Source organism: Mauremys reevesii, linkage group 9 (genome assembly GCF_016161935.1).
Source record: "Mauremys reevesii isolate NIE-2019 linkage group 9, ASM1616193v1, whole genome shotgun sequence".
Taxonomy (NCBI): Eukaryota; Metazoa; Chordata; order Testudines; family Geoemydidae; genus Mauremys; species Mauremys reevesii.
Genome location: NC_052631.1, coordinates 36,242,267 through 36,264,474, shown reverse-complemented (window position 1 = coordinate 36,264,474; position 22,208 = coordinate 36,242,267). Strand labels below are relative to the sequence as shown.

The following is a 22,208-nucleotide window of genomic DNA, read 5'->3' as shown; positions in this document are numbered from 1 at the left end:
ATGTATGTCTACACTTCTGTTGAAATGTTCCTTGGTGTCTGCCATGGTCTTCTCAGTTCCAACAGAGATGGGCACACCCTGCAAAATGGGTTCAAGAGCCAAATTTCTGCATACTTCCCAGATGTTTGGAATTGGGGTTTTGCTTTTGGCCTAGCTCTAGTTGCAGTGAAGCTCCTTATTGGCTGTTATTCTCTGAGCCAGTACTTGCATTGCTGGCTTGTTCTGTAATTTGTTTTTAATAATTGGTGACTGGCTTGTTCTCCTGAAAGCTAACAGTGGCAACAGTTGCTCTGATACAAAGTGAATTATTTAGGAGGAACAGATTGGAATATGTACTGTACTTTCTTCAGGGACTATTACAGACACTCACTCTGAAAAACAGAGGATTCCAGAACTGGGCAGCAGGAGTCACACATCTCCCTCTTGTGGCCTGGTGGGATAAATCTCTCTGTAACATGGATGCAGAATGGTTGTCTGGGAGGTCACTGATAGATGAAACTTGAAAGTTAAAGTAGTTTACATTTTAAAAATGGTTCTTTACCCTACATCCCCAAATCACTCCTTCTTTATTTAGCTTTCCCTTTTTATAAGAAGCAAATAAAATCCCCAATTGGGGGGCGGAGGGGGACATGCTCAGATTTCTCAAAGGGATGTCCCAAACCAAAACACTGAATTAAAACCCCCTTATGTTTGGGTAGGTTTGAATCTGGCTCTGAACTTTGTGAGTAGCCCTATATCTATACTGCACCAGACTAAAACCACAGAGTCAAATAATTCTTGATTTTGATTAAAATTGGACCTGGATCTCAACCAGTACCATAGAGAGACAATTCCTATTCATGCCCATACAGTACTATTTAACTATTCCCCCCATCCCCCATGTGCAATAGTCACTGAAACAAGGAGAAAATATTATAGTGCAAAGGTGAAACTGACTAGATAGAAAATGTCAAATATTCAAAAAAATGCCTATACTGTACATGCATGGTAGAGTGTTCATATATTACACTGAGGGGCAATATGAAACCCTTTATGTAACATCTTCATATTTAGTACTGCTGAGTTAGTATAATGAATGTGACAAGTATGTGTATGTGACAATTTTTATATTCTCAGCACAAATAACACAATTTGCATAATTTCATCAAGACTCTGATAGAAATACAGAATGTTTCCTTTCCTTTTTGCTTATAACTTACCACTTCTTTGTGTCATCTAAAGTTTATTGCTATGCTTTTTGGATTTCCAAGTATTTAACAATATTTACTTTGACCATCTGTTTTTCGTTTTTGTTTTAATTTATTTTAACTCCGAATTTCTCTTTATCCCTATTTCTCCTTTTTAGACCTTGACAGCAGTCTTCAAAAATGGTTCTTTCTGCTTCTGGAGAAGAGGCTATGATCAACTCTGACCTTCTCATGCGTCTTACAATGGTTATTCTGCTGTAAGTGAGTATCTCTTTTCAGAAGTCCGTCATACTTCAGGATAATGAAAGCCATTGGTTCACTCCATCAATTGAGGCCACATTTTTAACTTGATTCTCTTTGAAATTGGCAAAAAAATTCTCTATATTGACCGGTAAGCAACAGTCTTTTTTTCAAGATACCTTAAATATATCATTTGTTTTGATACATTGGAACTACGGCTCTGCTGATGTTGGTTTTATATTTCCTGTGCCAGGAATTTTTCTTGTGCATCATGTCACTTCTCAGGACCTTTCTAAACCCAGATTAGCTTTTGTTGTTCACAGTAGAGATACCATTGTTTTTTTATCTTGTTTTAGAGTTATGTGCTTGGGGCCTAATAACACAGATGTCTATTGAAGTCAAAAGAGAGCCTCTCCTTGATTTCAATGTGTTTGAATCAGGCTCGTAGAGATCCAGAAATGTGAAAGCTTCATTTTAATGTGCAATCAGCTACTTGAATGACTGCTTAATAATGTAGTCTTTATTTACATGATCACAAGTTGTGCTGTACAGGTGTATCTCTGTATCACATGGTGGTATTTGAGAAATAAAGTTGTTGTATTAGTAAAGGCTGTAGCATAATGCTTGTGGGAATGGGGCACAGTTGAGTATGAACATGGAATATATTAACAAAGTCTTCTGTATATTAAATTCCAAAGTAATAGAGAGATTCCACACAATATATAAATATTTATCTAATCAAATAGGATGTTTCAGGGAAAAGAACTACAGATGTGCAAATAATCAAGTTGTTTTTTTTCTTTGTTCCATGGCTGGCGCGAGGGAGGGAGGGATTGTTGGGTGGGTGGGTGGGTGGAAACGGGATGGAATTCATTTTGGGACAACACAAAATAAACATTTTTTAAAAATTTTGCAAACCAAAAATCGCTTGACTCCAAAACAAATGTTTTATTTCATTTGAGGTTTTTACCTTTTAAAAAAAACCGAAGAAAAATTCAAAATGAAAAGTTGTTTCAAATAAAATATTTTGTTTCAAAAATATCAAACATAAATATTTTATCATTTTCAGATTTTTTTTTCCAACCCCAAAATTTGGTGAATTCAACATGGATTTGCAAAATGTTTTCATTGACCTGAAGCTGCATTTTTGGCAAAAATGTTTTATCAAAAAAAAAACTTCTCGGCACTAAAAAGAATACATTAGCTTTTGACATTTTCAGACACATTTATTTTAAAGGTAGATGTAGACTGTTATTGTTAGGAAAGTGAAACACTTGCAGACCTTAAAGATGCTTGCACACGTATCTGTGTGTGTGTGTGTGTGTCTCTCTCTCTCTCTCTCTCTCTCTCTCTCTCTCTCTCTGCGTGTGTGTATATCTTAGACCTAAAGATCCTGTCATCCCCCAAAAGATTTGGGTTGGATATTCCGAGTTACGGGGTGGTTGTTGTTGTTGAATGCCTTGTATGCTCCAAGCTCCCTCTGAAGAAACCACATAACCTAAAACTCAAACTGTGATGCTAATAGGATGTGTAGGAACCAGCCCGGGTATGGTATTTATGTAGTTTATATATTTATATTTTGATTGTGAAAGACAGCAAAGTGTAAGCAAAACCTGTTTACTTTATTTGCTTGGCACAAAGAAATACAGAACATGTTATCTGATGACACCTATGTTTTTCCTCACATTTGAAACCAAAATTATTATTTTAAGACAACTGGATTAAGAACAGCAAGCTGCAACAAATGGCTAATGCTGTAGCAAGCTTCCTGTGCATGGGGGCTCTTCCCAGGCATATCCCAATAACCAAAGCCCACATATTTCACAGAGCAAATCTTAACATTGTTGTTATAAAAAGCCAGGTTGACTCTATTAATGAGTGTTGACTCGAAGTCTACAGTCTTGCCAGAACTGAGGGCATTTGACTAAAATCTTAATTTCCACACTTGTAGTTTGGGAACCAAATATTTTCACTATGGTTAATGTCAGGAAAATGTCACTTTTCTTCTGTTTTGAAATTCTTTGGTATGCAGTGAACAGCATCTCTCCAAATTCCCTCTCTCCTTTAATCCACCATTCTGACTCTAGTGCTACAGAGCAACTGATGGTGTTTACTGACCTCCTGCACTTCTAATCCCTTCTTTTGGAGATTGAAATGGCTTTTCCTGATGCTACCATGTGAAGACTCAGAGTACATGCCTCTCTGAAGTCTGTAGGGTGACCCTAAGCACTAACAGATGGGAAGGCAGTGATTTTCACTTATGAGAGCCTGTTTCAGTATCAGGAGTATCTAAGGATTTGTTACAATAGTCCCTTCATACTGTTTGATTAAATTAAACAATTAGGGTCCAATTCCGAATGCCTTTCACATCCAAATCACAAGCAGCACAGGATCAGGCCAACTCTGTGCAGAATGGGAGGCTATTTTCCTGAAATTGCATCGTAGCCTGTGCATTTAGTAATAAGACTTGAGCCATTTCTCCTATTTCCCCCTATTTTTCTAAATGATATGCTAAAGCGGAAAAAAGTGATGGGCTTAATCCATAAATGATTAGGTCTATGGCCTGTATTTTTCAGAAGGTCAGATAAGATTATCATAATGGTACTTCCTGGCTTTTAAATGTATGGATTCAAAATCATGTCAGCTATCACTTGCATAGAGGCATTGCACTTTTCCATACACAAGAGCAAGTTTATGCTTTTTATCTGACTTTATTAAGTTTATTTTGTTCTTCCTGTTAACATTTCAAAGTGTCTTTGGGGGAGAGAGAGCATCCTGTTTGTCTCCATTGTTCTGAAGTTAACACACAATGGTTGCATGCACTAGACAACAGAATGCTGAGAGATTTGAAGGTAGAATACACAAAGAAAAAGGTACAGTAGAAAATGGAAAATGCCCCACAGGCATCAAAGTAATTATGAAATCAGAAATAATATAAAAATAATCTGAGTTTCCCCAAAATGTTCAGGCTTCTATAGAACAACTAAGAAATATATTTTGGTGTTTCTATTGTATAATCAAATCACAATCCAAATGATCTCCTCAAACCCTAGAGCACCTATAAAGCAAAATATCTTGGTTCATTTTAAAATCAAGAATCCTAACTAAAATACTTAGTTTTCCACATAAAATAGATACTTTCCTAATTTGCAAAACTTTTAACAAGAGGACAGTGGGGTCATCCTGACTTATTGCATCCGGAGATCAAAATGGCTTTGAATTCTCCCTGCTTCTTTAATTTCGGCAGTGTGTTGGAAGATGTATCACAAGGCCCTGATTTAAGTATGTTCTATTAGAACAACACTGATGGAAGATTTAGTGCATTTGTTGTAATTACTAAACTGGCAATTCACTCATGTTGCCAGAAAGAAGGCAATATTTCAGCATGATTCTGGTGAAGGGTCTCTTTAGCGTTGTCTCTAATTGGGTTGTCGCAGTTAGGATGGAGAAATCAGCTCATAACCTCAGCTGGTCAGGAAACACGTTTCATTTCCTGAACAATTTTCAAGAGATTGTCCCTTGTATAAAGGGCAAATCATTATTTTATATAGACAGCAGAATAAAACGATGAAAAAGGGACAAATTCTCCTCTGGAATCTTTAGATAATACGGTGTTCATAAAACTTACCAAATATACTCATGGCAACTGAGGTTTCAGTTACTCCTGCTACCTTTCTAGCTGCAGGATGCTCACTTAGGTGCATAGGACTCCTGCCTGAGAACGCATAGCAGGATTGGGTTCTAATTTAGTGGAAGAATATTGTGTGTGTTTTAAACTAGAGGAGCCAATTTAAAATAAAGCTACATATAATACTCCCTTTGTGTAGGAGAGACAGCACCTGACTTTGAAACAAAAATTGTAGCCCTTTTCCATTCTGTTACTTCAAAAATATAACTAATGTGTGCATTTGAATTAAATGTACCTTTTTCTTACCCGTGTCGTCAAAATATTTTACTAAAAGTGTTGTCACTTATGAGCTCCTCTTAAAAAAGGGATGGACAAATCTTTTCAATTATTTTTGGGTGTACAGAACTAATTAAAATGTGTGAAATTGGATGGACAGGTACCTTAGAATGATATGTTGGCCACACGCTGTCATCAAGGAAAAGGATGAAGATTCTTAAATGTCTGTTGGGAAGAATGAAAATAAATTTAGTCTCATCCTGGGAGCATCCTTTGCTGAGAACAGAGGCAAGGTCTCAGGCTCTTCTGGATGGCTGAGTATGTAGCTCAGCTAAAAGGTCTCAGATATCCCTCACTTAGAATCAAAGTCAAGTTCAAACTGTGTGAGGTGAAACAATTTTAGAACAAGAGTGAGGTAAAATATCCAGTGAGTTGGGATTAGGGCTGGTGGAAAGTTTTCAAATTCCAGAATTTGGATGATATTTCTCTATCTGAAAGAAAAAATCTGAAAAAAATGGATTGAAATGTTAATGAAAAAATGTTTCACAGTGTTTTTTTCCCCCTTTTGATCAGCCGTGGAGTTGATTGACAAAAGGGGAAAATTACAAAAATTCACAATTTCCTCCATCTTTTTTAAGACTAGCTCTAGTTAGGTTCTTAAGTAAGAAAATAGCTAATGTAACCCAAAAGTATTTAATTATGCCATTATTTTTACTAGCGTGTTGGTGGCTTTCAGAGCTTTGCTTTTTTTGCTTTTTTTTTTCATTTGTCTAACTCTATCCCTTACCGCTATTAATGGACTGGTGAAAAAGATCTTTCCATTGATACTGTTAGGCAGAGTTAGAGAAGGGATAGTCTGTCATCATTGTCTTCTAAGCCTGATATTTGATCGTGAAAGAGGAGCCCACGGAGACAACACCTTTTAGTGCTTGCTAACTTAAAATATATAAAATAAAGTTCAAATTGGTGGCAAACAAAATTTATTTTATTCTCATAAAAAGATCCACAATATATTGTATTTTGTGATGGCCTGATTAGATAGGAATTGGGGGTTGGCACAGTTTTATCCATCGCTACCACAATGTAAACCCAAATTGGAGTGCTTTTAGTTTTTTCTTGGATGAGTTGAAAATTTAAAGCATGCCTTTTGAGCTTAGGAGAAGGCTGTGCTATCAGGTAGAAGACTCCCTCCTTCCCATCCACCACCACAAACTAGACTGGCAAAAGTGAGTGCTCTCAGAAAGGTCTGATAGACACAAAAGGAAAATTCTAACATTAGACTCAAGGGGAATGCTGATTTTCTGTCACATGTTACCGGGTGGTGATAGTACGCATAGTCTTCCAAATTCTTTTCCTTAGTGTGCGAGCAAATGTTCAGTCTTGACGTATGCTATGTTAATTTTGGATTATGCAAGGTGCCATGTAGAGGCAACAATCTTTGGAGAAAGAGCTGTGCAAAAAGCAGGAGAGTTTGCTCTCTGCATTGGTCTCTGTTTAGAGAGAACTGTTGAGGCAAACATGCTCTGTTGGAATTGGGCATTGATGTTGGGCTAAAATTCCTGAAAAATGGGATTGCCTTGCAAGCTGTTTGACCACCTCTGTTCTAGGACTGGTGTATGTGTAAATAAAACAAATCTCACTTAGGGATGCAGACTCTGGATATTTTCAGATTTCTATTCTACCTAAAAGCTGACCTATACAGCCTTAGACATCTGCAACCATTGGTAGACGAGCAACACTGGTATCAATAAGGGGAAAAATACAGCTGTACTAGGCATGGTATACGATCCCCCCCCAGACTCTTCCATTCTTGCTCAAAGGTTATTAGTCCAGTCTGACTTCTCGAAATCAAATAATTCCAGTTAAGTTTTCATTATTCTCTTGCTATTTTGTAATGAGAATAATCTTAGCTCTTTTGCCTTACTAGCTTAGTAGGTGAGATAATCGTTTTTTTTCTCAACTGATTCATCCCTTTGAACACATTCTCTTGGTCAGAAACATGAGCAAAATTTCACTGACAGGCCAAATCAAGGCCAGACTTTACCAGTTCGTCTTGTAGCATCGAATATCCATTCCATCAGCATGCAAACCACTGTGTAAATTGAAGCTAGCTTCTCAAGTGCATAAAGCCTCTCTGCTGCCTGAAACTAGCTAGCTTAAAAAACACTCCCTGCTGCTAATGAGAGTTGGGTTTTATTCGCTAATGACCTCAACTTTTATATACTTTCTGAAAATCTGAAGTTTCACCTAAAGTTCAGTGCAATATTATTCAATCAAAAAGTGCCTGGATGATGCCCTGGGCAGTGCTCTGCAGCCCCAAGCAGCATGATTAACCAGACAGAGGGCATGGCCAGGCCTTTTGACTCAGTGCATATCTAATGCCATTCAGGGGCAACATACACTGCTCTTTTTTGGAGGAGCAGTAAGGAGCACTGCTTAGTCCTGCTTCCTAGCCCCTCTATGCTATTCTACCCCCACACAGTCAACAAAACAGCAAAGATCTACTCCTTCTCCCCATCCCACAGGAACGAAGAAAAGACTTTTGCTGTTAATGTGATAGAAGCTGAACTGGGTTCTGACTTGAAGGGGGGATAGAACAAAGCACTATTTACGGCTTCTCCCTGGCTATATCTATCTATGAAAGGGTCACTGGGAGCGAAACACCCAGAAACAACAGGGCATGAGCTCCTACTATTTCCCCCTCCCTAGAATTTTATGGCAGGTTGGATTTGACTGGAGTTTGGCTCTTTCCTGGAAAAGAGGGAGGCAGACTTACCTGCTGCTGTGAGTATGCCTAGCTGTACAATCACTTCTCCTCTCTCTGCCCTCTGTATCGGGCCAAATCCTGCCCTTGAATGAATAGCTCCAATATGGCTCTGATTGCTGGCTACCCTTGAGTCTTGCTATTTAATTCTGTAATTTTCACCTCTTTGGTGCTCTACAGTTAAGTTTTGCATTCCGTGTTCTAGCAGCCTGGATATTTTTCTATGGGAGAACTGATACACTGTCATGGAACAGCCATCAGTAGTCAGCTGTAAAATTCTTTCCCCTGGAATAACATAAGGTATAGATTTTTCCATATGGCTGGTGAATGCTTAAATTTCTTTGCCATCTATTTCCTTGCCCTTCATAGAACTACAAAGATTCCCCAATTTAACCCTCACCTTTAAGCAGGGGCGGCTCTAGCCATTTTGCCGCCCCAAGCACGGCGGCACACCACAGGGGGCGCTCTGCCGGTCGCCGGTCCAGCGGCTGCTGCACCGAACCCGCAGGACCAACGGACCCTCCTCAGGGACGCCTGCAGGAGGTCCGCCAGAGCCGCCTGCCGCCCTCCCGGGGACCGGCAGAGCGCCCCCCGCGGCATGCTGCCCCAAGCACGCGCTTGGCGTGCTGGGGCCTGGAGCCACCCCTGCCTTTAAGGCCACAGATTCAGGTTAGTAGCAATCACCAATCGATTAGCTTATGCTATGTGTCTTTGCCTGTCACTGATTTGGATGCTGAAATTGTAGGCTATGAAAATAGATCTCTGTTCAAGCAGCACGCGAATATACAAATACTGTCATAGGGCTCACTGTTGTTGGTGCAGAGATAAATTCATGCATCTCTCTGTGCCCCAAGGAAGGTTTCTCTAACACATGAATATAACTAAGCAAAGCTGCTACAAGCCAGAGTACAATTAAATTGCCCTGGAATGAAAATAATAAATCAATATGTTCTTCTTATAAGCCCCCATGGCTGTTGCACAAGGGAGATATAATTCTGTCACTTCTCAGAGATAATGAAGATGGTGAAGCTCAATGTGCATAGCAAGAAGCTAACAAGACTGACTGACACTGCCCTTCCTACCTCTGAATCTTTCGTGTATGGCATGAGATCTTTCCAACATAGGATGATAAATTCAGAAGTAGCTCCCATTTGAAGTCACCCGCATGAGCTAAAGGCAGGATTTGGACAGAATTATTGTTGTCATTGTTACAAAAGTATTTGTGCTACATCTTTCTCTTCTACACACTAGACTGACAGTCAGGAGAAATGTTCCTCTCTTGTACATCCCTCATACATAAGTTCCTTCATTTTACCTATTTACCAGTTGTCTCTGAAAAATTCCTAGGTTATGAAAAAGCCAGTACCTCTGTTTTATTGATATATATATATATCTCCAAATTTGGGCTTTTTTGGGACCTAGGTCCTCACTCAAATTCCCCACTGGACTTCAGTGTGGCCCCATCAGCTTCCTCTACACAATAGGGGAGTGAGATGAGCTGGAAGTCAGGTCCTGGCAGCTGAAACTGCCCAGCCACAGCAGTGACAGACCCAAAGGAATCAGAAAGCTGTACCCCATGAGTACTGGCCCCCGGGCTGGACAGAGCTGCCTCCTGACCCCAGCCCTTCAGTGCAGCCCCTGTGGTGCTTGTGGGAGTCTTACCAGCTTGGACCTCATCTCCAAAGTGAACAGTCCATCTTTGCCAAAGGGACTGGGAATTGGGGGAGGTGGTTCTTCCACAGACTTCTTTTGTGATTTTAGCCACGTCACTTAGACCCTATCATCAAACATGAGTGCCTCAAGTTAGGCACTTACTGTAAGAGACCAGGGCATATGCAATCTGGTCTAGTGGTCACAGCTGAGTGAGTGTCCACAGGTCAAGGTAGTTATCAGTGAGCAGGGATCGGAATAATCACTTGAGTCAGGATTGATAAGCAAGAATCAGGTCCTAGTCAGGCTGACATCAGAGACTGGAGATCAGAGGTAGTTACCAGGCTGGAATCAGGCAATGGGGCCAGAGTGCCACTGTAAGGTCTCCCATGTAGCCACTTTTTGCCAGCAGGAGACAGCATCTCCCGCTGACATAGCGCTGTTCACACCAGCACTTCTGTCAGTGAAACTTACGCTGGTCAGGAGTGTTTTTTTTCACAACTCTGACCAACAAAAATTTTACTGACAACAGTGCAGCGTAGACAAAGCCTAGGATTTTACAACAGTTATCCTGATGTTAAAAATATACACATATTAGCAGCCGAGACTTAGCCAGAATCAGAAGTGCCTGGCAACCACAGTCCCAAATTGAGATCAGTTTAAAATATTAAGCACTAGAGCAGGCTGAACACTTTCCATTAAATTTTGATAGAAAATTACTTTTGTTGCTTTTGGATCATCATTGGTGATATGTACTTCTAGGCAAATCAGGTCCTCTGTTAAATCTGTGTATCGCCCTCTCTCTCAGTGATTTTACACAGGAATAACTCATAAGAACTTACTTACCAGTTGCATGGATGATGCACAAGGAGAAGGACACCCTTAGCTTTGCTAGCTCTGCAGGACAACCAAGTAGTGCAGTCTGAAGTAGCTGAGTCTGTGGAGAAAAAGGTACTTTTTCACAGTTACTTTTCACAGTAGAACTACACATTTAATTAATTCATATTTCAAAGATCAGATAGTAACATGAGGAGTATGGTGTTTTGAAGACTGTGTTGGAATTGCAAGTTTTACTCTTAAGAGTGGCAGTGGGGTTTTCCTGGTTCTGCTTACAGGGTAGGGGGCTCTGTCAGGAAATGTGCGATCAGACACAGTCTGCACAAAGCCAGCACAGAGTACAGTCAGAGGAGTTGTGCCTCTCTGTTTTAGGGAGCAACCTGCTTTGTCTGTCTCTGTTCTGGAGTTCTTTTGTTTATTGTTCTGAATTCTAAGGAATAACGCAGTGTTACATTTCAACCTTCCAGAAAGAGTACTTTGTTTTTATCTAATGTTTTTGTGTGTATGTCGTGAACATAATGGGTGTTTGAGTATATAATGACAAACTCTTGCTCTTGGGTTCCAAGTGATTTCTAGAGGACACAAAAGATACATTAATCTGTGATTGGGGGGATTACTGCAAATGGGAGGGGTCCTATTTCCACTGGAGTCAAAAGGATTTTTAAGCAGGATTTAAGCCCACTAGGTGAAATTAATTTAGCCTGAATAAATCCCAATTATGCAGCCTTTCTTCAGGTGTACTGTAAAGGAGAGGATAAGTCAGATGAAAGCTACCAACTAACCTGTGACCCCTGTGATGACTAGAGTGCTTGTAAACCAACACTTCGCTGGCTGGAATAGCTGATGCAATCACTCTTTACTGCTTATATCATGTAGTAGGGCCACTGAAACTGCACTGACCAGCTCTCATGGACCTTTCTCTGGCCTGTCTCTATTACAGGTCTATTTGGGTTGTACAGGGTTTGGTGTTCATCCCCCTCTGTAGCAGAGTGGTCCCCTGCTCTTGCCCTGAAGGGCTTAAAACAGCCCAGGAGGAGGGCTGTGGCTGGGGCAAGAAGCCTGGGTTGATTGGGGAAAATAGGCTCAGCTGTGGCCATGCCCCAGTCAGGCTCAGCTGGCCCCTATAAGAGGCTGGGAGCCAGACGCTCACTCAGTCTCTCTCTGTCTGTAGAGGGAGAAGGGCTTGGCTGATACTGCAGTCTGCCCCAGGGTGTGGCGCTAGATGATGACTGGCAGTAGCCTGATACTGAGGTGAGGAGGGGGATAGTGAGTGGGGCTTCCCCTGGGAGGGGGAAACCCAGAGAGAAAGGTGTTACTGCTAAGGGGCACCACCCCAGGTAAAAGGGTACCGGGGTACAGGGAGGGACACAGGGGGCCAAGAGGACAGGTGGATCACCGGCCTGCAGAAGGCACTCCTGGCTGGAAAAAGAGCTAATTCCTTGAGAGACCAGCAGGAGGTGCCGCAGGGGGTGAGTCCGCACCTCTACACCCTCATTCACACAGGGGCAGCAGAGGCTTTCATGTTACAAGGGTCCTGCATTGAATTTCACCCATAGCTAATACAAATGCAATACACATTGAGAAATGATTGCCTTAGGGGACTAAAAAAGTAACTAAGCATACCTCCCCATTGAGGAAGGCATCATTTCCCCATTGAAATTGCCTCATTTTAACCCATTGGACAATACTTCTTCAATGAGGGGAAATGAGCAGTGGGTTTAGTACTGGAACCTGAAAGCAGTAGGGGTTAGTCCAGCTGAAAGTGAGGAGAGAGAGCTCAGTGGCTTGAGCACTGGCCAGCTAAACCCACGTGCGTAAATTCAATCCTTGAGGGGGCCATTTAGGGAACTAGGCTAAAAATCTGTCTGGGGATTGGTCCTGCTTTGAGCAGGGGGTTGGACAAGATGACCTCCTGAGGTCCCTTCCAACCCTGATATTCTATGAAATCCATGATCTCTCTAGCCATTAATTCTAAAGGCAGCATTTATTTTCTCTAATGTCACTGGGGTTGCTATGGAATTCAGCTCTGCTCCACTTGAAGGTCATGCACACAGTTACTTGTACACATGCTTAAATGATTTAATGAAATGTATGCAGACTTTTATGGAGGCAGCTTCTGATTTATTGAGTGTCTGCGGTGTGCTTGGCACTGTCTAAACATCAGAGAAGACTCAGTCCCTGTCCCAAGAGAGTTACAATCTGCCTTGGCAGAGCAAGTCAGGGAGACCTTTAGTGTTTCTGAGAAGAAATTGCTTTTTATCTTTGTTAAACAGCCAAATGCTTTCCTCCCCCCAGCAGTCTGAAGTCTTAGCAGGGTTTGATTTGTGAAGCACAATCTATATTTCAATGGGATCAACATTTTCTGTTGAAAATGGCTTTGGTTACTATACATCAAGCAATAGGAAGGGGAGTAGCATGGTTCCAGATCTCTGACCCTGCCACTTCTATACAGTTCTGTTAGGCCTAGTGTCATGGGATGGCTGGCCCCTCTAAGGGGATTCAGGGCCCATCTACTCATGCTGGCCTTCTTTCAGGAGAATGTCTCCATCTTGGTCTACTTGTAAGCAATTAACTGTCTACGTACCTGGCTGGCAGTTACCTGGGAACCTGGTTCTGATCAAAAGCTACTAGAGCTCAGTTAGAGGAGAAAGGGTGCTCCTAGAAAGAGGAGGCTTCCAAGGAAAGAAACCTAGGGTGGGACTGCTGAAATAGCTGCAGGAGACCCAGCCTGCCAAGAGCTCTGTGCTGCCTGGGAGCCTGAAGGGACCCTGCATCAGCAGCAAACTGGTAGGAAGTAACACAAGGAGCCAGGACCTCCAGGGAGAAAGCACAGGAATGGCTCTGTAAAAAGGGGCATGGAGTCAGTTGAAGATTTCTTCAGGGAAGCAGAAAAACTGGAACTGAAGAAATGGGTCTATTCAAACATATCTGCAATACAGGGCCCCATCCCTGTTTCCTTTATTTTGATCACTAACTTACCCATTTTCCAGAAATAGCCTGTCATTACTCAGGATAAGTCTATGCTGCAAAACAACAACAAAAAACCAAACCAAAACAAAAAAATATAGCAGGAGTCTTGGATCCAGGGCTGGCTTCAGCTTTTTTGCCGCCCCAAGTGGCAAAGCCAAAAAAAAAAGCCACGATTGGCGGCTCTCCGGCGGCAGCTCTACTGCGCCTCTTCATTCTTCGGCCGCGGGTCCTTCCCTCCAAGAAGGAGTGAGGGACCCGCCGCCGAATTGTCGTCAAAGACCCAGACGTGCCTCCCCTTTCCATTGGCTGCCCCAAGCACCTGCTTCCTTTGCTGGTGCCTGGAGCTGGCCCTGCTTGGATGTCCAGGTCAACCGTTTCTGCTTGGGCTGGAGCCTGGGCTCTGAGACCCTCTCCACTTCCAGGCTTCAGAGCCCGGTCTCCAGCCCAAGGGGGAACATTGACACTGCTATTTTTAGCCCTGGAGTATGAGCCCAATCAGTTGATCTGGGCTCTGATACTCTCTGCCTTGGGTTGTAGGGTGGTTTCAGTGTAGACATACCCTCAGCAAGCCCTTGAAATGTATTATTGCTGTATTATAGGCTGTAATACTTCCTATTGACACAGTCAGCTTCTTCCCACTCTGCCTTTTGTGACATGCAGGTCAGGGAAAAGAGTCACTCTGGCAGCAAACAGAAAGAATCCATGATACAGATAACCTCGCTAAGTGAATGACGGATTATAAAACTCTTGTTTGTCTAGCCATAGTTCCAGTCAGGTTGCTGTGGTGATGGAGCAGTGAAATGCAGAAACACCTTTTCAGAAAACATCACCATGCTCGTATTTTACAGAGGTGTCACATCCTATAGCTTGTTCCAAATTCTGTTTTCACTCATGCCCAGGTGATTCTCTTGCCTTCACTAAGGGCCAGACTGTAAAGTGTATATATGGAGGGAGGGGGAGAGAATAGAGGGGAGGAGAGGGAGAGGGCAGAGCTGAATATCCCCAGTGGGAATCCAGGAGGTACAACTTCTCCCCTAGCTCACCATCCCTTTGCGTGGTGCAGCTTAATCTTTCCAGGAGCCTGAGGAGCATTGGGAGACAAGAAACACTGCATCACCACATTCCAGCCCCCTTTTGGCATGCTGTATGTCCCCCATACCCTGCATAGGTTCTGCTGCATAGGTTCCTGGTCATTTCACAGGTGGCATAAGGTGGGGATGGCTCCATGTGCCTACTCTAAGTCCAGGCACCATCTGGCTCTAATTACACCTCTCAGGCATTCATGTTGGTCCAACTTTAGAGATGCAAAACTTTCATTGTGCTGCTTGTGTGCTCTAATTTATCTGAAATGTCAGATTAAATAGGAAATTATAATACAAAAATAAGAGAGCAGGTGTCTCCCAGCTGTAGTAAGGACAAAACGTCTGTCAGGAAGCTGTTAAGGATGTTAACAGCGTGGCACATTTTGACAAAGCTTGCAATAAATTCTAAATGCTGCCTTTAATTCATTTGCATTGACTGATTGCTGCCTGACAGATCTGATTTGCTTTGGTGCTGGCTTAGGTGGAATTCAAGGTGTTGTATAGAGAGGAGTGTCTCTTAATAAAAAAGAATGAAGCCATTTCAGAAAAGGCTGTTGACATGAAAAGGCAAATCACACTGTTACACATTGTGAATTAAATTTACATCAGAAATGCTTGCTTCGGGGGAAACTCTTTTTTGGACTGGCATAAAACATATTCTGGGTCTGATTCTGCTCTCAGACAAGTGGAAAAAACAGTATAACTGGTGACTTCCCTGGAGTTACCCTGGTATGAATCAGATCCTTTGTTTAGTATTTACAGTGTAAAGTATATTGATAGGGAATGGACAGCTGTTTTCAAATGCTTGCAAGTTGTGCCATCTGTGGTCATGTGACACTGAATATTACCAAATTTCTGACATGACTTAGTACTAGCTATGATGTAACTTGATGCCCTGCTTAAGTAGGAGTTTTTTCTACCTGCTCAAGACTGCAAAATTTGTCCTTTAATGGAATACAGTTCACTCAGACTTTCAGGTAGAGCAGGACAACTTTTGTTTGTGAGCCATCTAGCCATGTTATCCAGAAAGAAGTCTCACTGCCCAGGCCCTCTCAGAGGTCCAGAGAGGCCCAGAACACTTCCAGCTTTTGAGGCCCCTAGCCATAATAAAAATAAAACATGATGACACATGAAAACAAAATAAGGCACCAAAAAAAGAGTGAGACATCATTAGAATATTTTTTATTTAACAAATGCTTCCCTGGTCCGATAGGGTTGCGCATAAAAACAAGTTGCAAAACTTATCAAATGCCAAAAACTTAACAAGTGTCTAAATTTGAGGCCCCCTTTGAGCTTGAGGCCCAGGCCAAATGGCCCTCCTGCCCCCTCCCCCACTCCCGATTGGCCCTGTCACTGCCTCATGTGACATTTCCAGGATGGGCCAAAACCTCTGTGGTATTTTTATGAAATGAGAATCTTTTCCAGAGCCACCCAGAGGGCGGGGGGAAGTGGGGCAATTTGCCCCGGGCGCCACAGGGGTCCCCACGACAGTTTTTCGGGGGCCCTGGAGTGGGGTCCTTCACTTGCTCTGGGGGCCCCGAAAACTCTTGTGGGGCCCGGGCCCCCGGAGCTTCTTCCACTCCAGGTCTTCAGCGGCAATTCAGCGGCAGGGGGGGTCCCCCACCACCAAAGACCCCATGCCCCCTGAATCCTCTGGGCGGCCCTGATCTTTTCACTTAAAATGTATTTGGAACTCTTACCCTACTAATGACTTACTATGAATAGGAAATACTATTTAACTCCTATTTTCCTGCAGTAAAGTGGCAGGTGTTAGAAGTGCTGAGAGATTACCAAGTGTGGTAGGCATTTGACAGGAAACACAAATGAATGGGCCCTTTCCCACTATCCTGTTCTGTATCTTGTAAAATACTCAGCTCATACATCCATTCAAAGCAGATTTCAAATAGAAAATCTGTTTGTTACAGATGAACTTCAGCAGTTGCAAAGGTTTGCTCTGGATAAATATTCCAAAGTACAGAGGCTGAGTCACAGCTCTCTTGTCTAGAACTGTGCCAGCAATCTCACAAAAGCAGGTTTGCTTGTGAACTATCTGGTACCTCCTGTTCCATGCAGCTTGGAAATACCACAAGAATATCTCTTTCATGGTATTTCAGATCTCTGGAGTTCCCCCTTCTGGTCACTTCCAATACAAGGAAGTGCAGGAATAAGTCAAAACATTATTATTATTCTATTACTAAAAGGCATTTTCTTATCAAAACTGATTAGTGAACACTAGAAATTGCTAGTCATCCACAATTCCAATATTAAAGACATTTTAAAAAGATATTAAGCAACAGTAATCTATGTAATGAGCCTAATTAGTTCAGCATACCATTGTTCTAACATACTGACGGAGTTGAAAGTTAATGATGGATGCTCAAAAGGTATGGATTTTAGAGTAAAAAAAACCACTTACCAGTTCCAATGTGGTGTTTATCCTATATAAAGATCAAACCTACTTTTCAGGATGACTTTGATTTCAAATTAGAAAAAAAAGTGCTCTAAATCTGTCAGAGCCCTTTTGAATGGATTCATAGCACTGTAGCCCAGCAGGGGAAATCTTGACCTTTTAAAGGTACATCAGACAAGAAAGCACATTTATAACATTTCTCCTACCTGCGTGTAGTGTCATACACCACACTGTTAATCTGAAACATATCCAAACTGTATGAACTTCTTGGGATTGCTGAGATCTCGTGAGGACAGACTTTTGATGCCATTTCTAGTATTTACTGCTTCTAGTTGGGCTGAAAATCATTCAAACGCAGCCTTTCTTTGCATGTTTCTTTAAAAACTTGAACATCCGCCCAATGTAATGCAACAAACCAAACTGGGTAAGGCATACATTTCAAATAAAAGGGTAATAAGTGAAGAGCAGGCTTCCTTGGGTTTTCAAAAAGCTTTTGAAAAGAGAGCTGCTAAATGATTACCCAAATACCTAAATCAGACAAATCTAGATCCAATTCAGGATTTCATGCAACACGAAGTTGGTTTGGTCCACTGTAACTTTAGCAAAGCTAAAGCAACCTAACCTCTGGCCCCCTAGAATAAACAAACCAAAATAATAGAAATGGACACCCAAAAATATAGCTCATGAGCTACCTTTCATGACTCAGACCCATCTTTGTAGGAATCAGAGTACTGCAGTGGGGAAGGGGTGGGTGCTTCTCATGTCATTTTCTCAGTACTTCCCTAGGAGATTGATTTAGTAAAGGCTGTATGGCTTGTTCTCTCTGTGAATTCTGTGGTGAAGCACAACGTCACAACCAAAGAAATGGCAATGAGTGCCTGTGGGGAAAAAACATCCAAAATATCACCCACGTAACAGTGGCACTGCTGACCTGCTTTGGCAGATACATAGATTGAGTGGGATGAATCTGTCTCTGCAGACCATAGCTTTTTAAATCATGTTCACTCACATGGAATCGGAGGAAGAACAATACCATTAACTTTGCAAAAGTCAAAACAAAATGCACCTACTCCATTTAGACACATCCACATAGCTAGAGAGTAAAATAATCTAAGATCCACAAGGTTCTTGAATCCCCTATTGTCATGTCCTTTCCTGAATAGAATTCCAACTCATACCTATGGGAGGCCTGCACAAATTAAGAGAGCAAAATACCAGTCACCATTCTCTGTGAAGAGGTGAGAGGACAATTTTGCCTACGGTGACTTGATGACAAGTTCAACAATAATTTTAAGGAAGGTTTTTATGATTCCGCCAGGGTTGGTCAGCCATGAGCTGTCACTTAGGGTTCATTTCACTAGAACTATTGAAATACTTAACTGGATAAGTAAACAGGAAAACATCCCCTGCATGAGGGACTATGATAGCAGAAGCTTAATAATGAAAACGTTTATTTTTAATAACTTTTCCTCCACAGAAAATCAATGGGGAGATATTTTCCAAATGAAGAATGAAATTGTACTAGCAGGAAATATAACTTCCCCTACGTAAAACCCCAAAGGCACAGAAATAGCCCTCAAATATCCTTTAAAGAACATATTAATCACTTTTTAAAAAATTATTATTTGCTTGGTTTTCAGACAGTTGAGAGGAAGGATTTTCCCAACCTGTTAAATAACGGACACTTTTACATGTTTGTACATCCTCTACATCGGATAAAAGAGACACACTGAGAAACAAAGGATGAGCGCTAAGGACAAGTCATCTCTGTTTGGAGCTCCCAAATTTCTATTGTGCTTTCCAGCTGAGCCATGTAGCAGGTGGAACTCTGCTTCTAATTTCTTTTGATCTCTTATTTATTTTCTGTTTGTCAAGTAAAAAAACCCAACCAAATAAACCTTCATCCAATTTATAAACTGGATGCAGATGCATAAGCTGGAATGAATGGAACCCAAAAGGGTACTGGTCTGGCTAGATTTTTAAAAAGGGGCTAGTGGTTTTTGGCTGCCCCAATCTTAGCTCCAATATGAAACAACTGAAAAGGGCCTGCTTTTCAGGGGTTGGGTGCTCATCACTCTCAGTAAATCTGTTCTCTTTAAAGTGGCTCAAGTTAGATACCCCAAAATCACTGATCACTTTTGAAAGCCTAACTCTCCTCTCGTGTACATCGGTGTCAATCAAGAATAACCCCACTGAACACCAGTGTAGAACTAATATAAATGAGAAGAGGATCAAGCCAGAGGAGGGAATTCAATGCTCTGTCATTTGTCAGTTGAAGAAGGTCAGGTGTACTTAAATTACTCAAATTAAAGGAAAAGATTTCCCAAGGGGCCCACTGATATTGCCATTGGAATCACTGGTGTTGAGAATATATGACCTGTCAGGACATGACCTGAATGCACATTTCCTTTACTACTTGCAGTCAGGTGTGTTATAGCCATAATAAACCGCACTGTCAAGGCCGTGTCAATGGCAGCTTGTGAATGATGTAATAAAATCTTTCTGTATGCTGCCTACTGCTCAGTGCATACAGATCATATAAAATGTCATGTTGGAGGTGGTTACCCTTGTTGAATGCAGAGAGAGAAAAGGAACCAGAAAAACTCAATAGCAAAGAGAAAAATCCACGCACAAAGATACAACAGATCTAAAAGGTAAATAAATCTGCTCCAATCCCTTGAAGGGTAAATAGCAACAGCAAAGAAAAGATTATCATAATTGATTATACCCTGTAGTGAGGGCACCAAATTAGAATTGGCTTTGTCTGAATTTCAGCCATATTGACAGAAGCCTCTTTAGTGATTATAGTGTATATTACTGGGTTGAAGAAACAAAACCAGTTACATGCACTTTAAAGTTTACATTTAGGTAAAGGAGCAGGAAAAACAATGTTTTCTCAGTAAACCCTTATCAAGACTGGAGCTTGGAGAAAAAGAAGCCCTTTCTCTTCTTTAACATAATCTCCTGACCACCTGATTCCTACTGCTGTCTTTATAGGAACAATGGCTTTTTATATGCAATGTGGTCTAATGGAGAGTGCTCTGGATTAGGGCTTGAGACCTGGATTTCACTCCCAGCTTTGCCACTACCATCCCAGGTGACCTTGGGCAAGTCACTGTCCCTCTCTTTGCTTCAGTTCCCCATGTAATGAGGAAAATTACATTTACTTTTCCTGCAAAGCACTTTGAGATCTACTGATGAAATGTGCCATATTTATATTTGTTATTAAAGTAGAGGTTTCCTAGCATCTGAGAAAAGGTTTTACCTTTTGTGCCACCTGACCCAGCCCACAGCCTATACTAACATAACTCAAACTTTCCTTAGAGGAGTAATGATATCAAGGCACAATTGTCCTGTGTGCGACTGCAAACTTTACTTTCATTTGGCCGTGCTTTTCTTACCCTATATACCCCTTGCTTTCCTCCCCAACCTAGCAACTACTAAAAATCCATGTAAATGATGTACTCGCTTTTTATGAAGAACCACAGGGTTGTAATTTAGATAGCAGCCAATAGCAAAAGGAAGCCAAGAGGTGACGTTAGTGCTGGAGGTGGAGAATAACAGGGAAATGAGCTTGTGGTACAATATGACTGCAAAATGTAATGAAAACATGAAATCAGAACATTTATTATAAATGTTAAATTCTATTATGTCACCCTACCCAGTTCTTGCCCCCAGTATGTCCATGTTATGCAAATATTTGTGGATAGAGAATGTTTCCTGTTAAAATGTGCTAGATTTTTGAAAAGTAAGTATTTACGTGGGGGTTAGCTGTGAGCTTGAGAAGTTGCTGGGTTCTATTTTTCTTAGCGTATGGGAGGAGGGGGAAAGATTGCTACTTTTAAAAGCTTTGGAGGCTGAGATGTTACAAAGCTTTATAAGTAGCCACCAAGGATAGTGGACAAAAATATGACTTTATGGTTATTTCTAGATGCTAGAAGAGCAAGCAGAAATTTTCTGAAAGAATATACGATATTTTTTTCTAAGCAGAAGCTACTAAATGGGATCAAAATCATGGTTTTCAAAACTAAAGCCCTGATTTGCATCTATGCAGAGCCCATTGCAGAACGGGGGCTTAAATGGATTACTATATAACCAAAGTATGTTGGGGAATATTTTTTAAAAGTCCAGACTTGCAACGTCCTAGAGATTCTGGGACAGATTTTTATTTCAATTCTGCTGATGTAGATCTGGAGAACCTGCTGAAATGGTGACTTACACAAGAGTAACTGAGATCAGTTGAGACCTTTATTCTCATTCCTCTTCTGCACAACAATTCCTCCTTTCTAGATTTCTCTTCTTTTTTCCTTCAAGGCCCCTGTTATGTTTACAGTATAAACACAGAAAAATTAGATAAAAACATGAATAATCTTGCTGACAAGTTGCAACCTAACACCACTAATTACTCAGAATTCAGAATGATAACACACAAGAACCCAAATATATATAGAGAAAGAAACTGCTCCCTAAAGCAGAGAGGCACAACTCAACACACCTGCTTTCAAATGGCTTTTTCCTTATTGACTCTGGCCCCCACTCTTCACTACAGAGCCTCCTAGCATGAAAGCGGAACCTGGAGCCTTCCCCTCGGCCGCCATCCCACTCTTAAAGTGTTAGCTTGCAATTAAAAGCACAGTCCTCTCAATACACCACAGTCTTATGGTCTCAGTATCTTATTCATCTGCCGGGGCTCTTCATCTAACAGCTGGAGTGGCAAGCTCCTCCTTTGTCTAGTCCCAGACCTGTTTCCCTTCTCTTTAATGCCTGGCTCACTTCATGTCAGTTTGCTACCAACTCTACTTCCACCTCTCCCTTTGCATTGTTTTTCAAATCAGTTCCTCTCTCATAAGGCTACATCTGCTGTTGTCACACTCCTTCAGTGGCTGTCAGGCCCCTCTCACTCTGTCTCCAAGCTTTTTGTTCCTCTCTCTCCTTCATGCTCTTTTGGCCTTTCTTTTATAGAATCATAGATGTGTAGGGCTGGATGGGACCTCAAGAAGTCATCTAGTCAATCCCCCCACATCCAGGAAGCATTAAGTATACCTAGATCATCCCTGGTAGATGTTTGGCTAACTTGATCTTAAAAACCATCAGTGATGCGGATTCTACAACCTACCTAGGTAACCTGTTCCTTTAAAGTTAGAAAGATTTTCCTAATATCTAA

At 41.5% G+C, this 22,208-nt stretch overlaps 3 long non-coding RNA genes across 4 annotated transcripts in view; 1 reads left to right on the top strand and 2 right to left on the bottom strand.

Moving 5' to 3' along the window:
- Nucleotides 1-397: 397 nt before the first annotated feature.
- LOC120371469 lies at nt 398-15,669 on the bottom strand. Its single transcript, XR_005584373.1, has 4 exons — nt 15,555-15,669; nt 10,592-10,682; nt 5,496-5,556; nt 398-498 (listed from the first exon to the last, which is right to left on the bottom strand). It is a non-coding gene; the product is annotated as an uncharacterized LOC120371469 (long non-coding RNA).
- On the top strand, nt 1,345-19,144 carry LOC120371470. 2 transcript variants are annotated; one of them, XR_005584374.1, is made up of 2 exons: nt 1,345-1,448; nt 18,685-19,144. It is a non-coding gene; the product is annotated as an uncharacterized LOC120371470 (long non-coding RNA). The 2 variants fall into 2 exon arrangements; XR_005584375.1 differs by having other exon boundaries at nt 1,346-1,444.
- Nucleotides 17,763-22,208, bottom strand: part of LOC120371468 — an 18,578-nt gene continuing 14,132 nt past the window's right edge. Inside the window, exons 2-3 of the long non-coding RNA XR_005584372.1 lie at nt 21,264-21,362; nt 17,763-17,922 (exon numbers count right to left, since the gene is read on the bottom strand). This is a non-coding gene — a long non-coding RNA (uncharacterized LOC120371468). The remainder of the gene's footprint in view (nt 17,923-21,263; nt 21,363-22,208) is intronic.